Source organism: Myotis lucifugus, unplaced genomic scaffold (genome assembly GCF_000147115.1).
Source record: "Myotis lucifugus unplaced genomic scaffold, Myoluc2.0 scaffold_0, whole genome shotgun sequence".
NCBI lineage: Eukaryota > Metazoa > Chordata > Mammalia > Chiroptera > Vespertilionidae > Myotis > Myotis lucifugus.
The window spans coordinates 11,843,105-11,844,764 of NW_005871048.1; the positions used below are offsets into that span (position 1 = coordinate 11,843,105).

Here is a 1,660-nt window from a genome sequence, read left to right on the forward strand (position 1 = left end):
GCTCTTTGAATTTGGCTCTAGAAGAATTTTTTTAGCGTCTAGCCATCTCTGACGATTTTGAGTTACATACAGAAGATAACTGGATAAAACACACCAGACAATTTCAAAAGGTAAGTCTTACTATCTGGCTCATTTGGCATATCTTTACTACCCAGAATAAAATCCATAGAAATAATATGAATATAATTTTCAAAGAATTCATACATGGTGGAGTCTTAGAAGGAGGAACTTCGCAATGAAGGGAGATAGACATGCTCATCTCGCTAATTACGAGCATTTTTCCTCATGGAAAAACCAATGCTTCCAGTGGGCATGGGGAACTTTGGTTTGCAGGCAAGCATGTATGTAGGGCCAGAGCTTGTTGGTTTCTGTTCCAGAGAAGGTTTCCAACACGCCCTTTTCCTGGTAATATTCCAGGACCGGCTTTGTTTGGTCTTCGTAAGCCTTCAGTCTCTTGATGAGTATCTCTGGCCTGTCGTCCTCGCGCTTAATGAGAGGCTCCCCCGTCAGATCATCCACGCCCACCACTTTGGGAGGATTGAATTCGAGGTTGTAGACGCGGCCACTGGCTGGGTGGACCCAGCGAGCAGAGAGGCGTTGCATGATGGCCTCAAAGGGCACGTTCAGGTGCAGCACCAGGTGTGTCTGATACGCTCTCTCCAGGGCTTCGGCTTGTGGGAGTGTCCTGGGGAAACCACACAGCAGCCAGCTGTACGGAGCGAGGTTTTTCAGCTCCTGAAGGGTCAGTGGAGTCATGATGTCGTCCGGGATGAGCTCCCCCTGCTTCATGAAAGGCCGGGCCAGCACACCAGTTTTTGTGTCCCTCAGTATGTTGTCTCGGAGCAGTTCCCCGCTGGAGAGCTTCTTCAGCTCGAAGTGTCTGGCGATGCGCAATGACAGTGTTGCTTGCCGGAGCCTGGGGAGCCCATGATCACCGCGCGCAGGAGCTGCTCGGCCACCCCCATGGCTGGCAGCCAGGCCCGCCGCGCTGACAGTTGGGCCCCGGCCTGGCCTGCGCGCTCCCGGCTCCCGGGTCCTGGCTGGAGGCTCGGCAGCGCCGCGAGGACACGCATGGGACATGCGCCATGAGCGTGCAGCCTGCAGAGGAAATGGATTTAAAAAGTAGACACTACGGAAGAGCCAATTCATAGAGCGTCGGCCTGCGGACTGAAAGGTCCCAGGTTCGATTCCGGTCAAGGGCATGTACCTGGGTTGTGGGCACATCCCCAGTGGGAGATGTGCAGGAGGCAGCTGATCGATGTTTCTAACTCTATCTCTCTCCCTTCCTCTGTAAAAAATCAATAAAATATATTTAAAAAAAAAAAAAAAAAGTAGACACTACCGAAGAGCCAATTCACGAGTTGAAAGATTGAGACAATAAATTCCCCCACGATGCAGCATAAAGATGCAGCATTTTCACAGGTAGAAAATGAAGAGGATGGAGGGATGCAGTATTTCAAGACATAATTAAAGAGGAGACAAGAATTCCCCAGAATTAAAGAATGATACGAGTTGTAAGAATGGACAGTGAAACAGTCCAGACTGCATCTCGGAGCACATATGGGCAGAGAGGTGTGAGAAAAGAGGTTTCTGCTCAGGGGTGTCCCCACCGCTAGGTTGGAAGGCAACTTGGCAGTGGCTAATAATTGTTTGAAAAGAC

At 50.3% G+C, this 1,660-nt stretch overlaps 1 pseudogene; it reads right to left on the reverse strand.

The window, feature by feature from the left end:
• Window positions 1-267: 267 nt before the first annotated feature.
• Window positions 268-965, reverse strand: LOC102431930 (annotated as a pseudogene).
• Window positions 966-1,660: the final 695 nt, after the last annotated feature.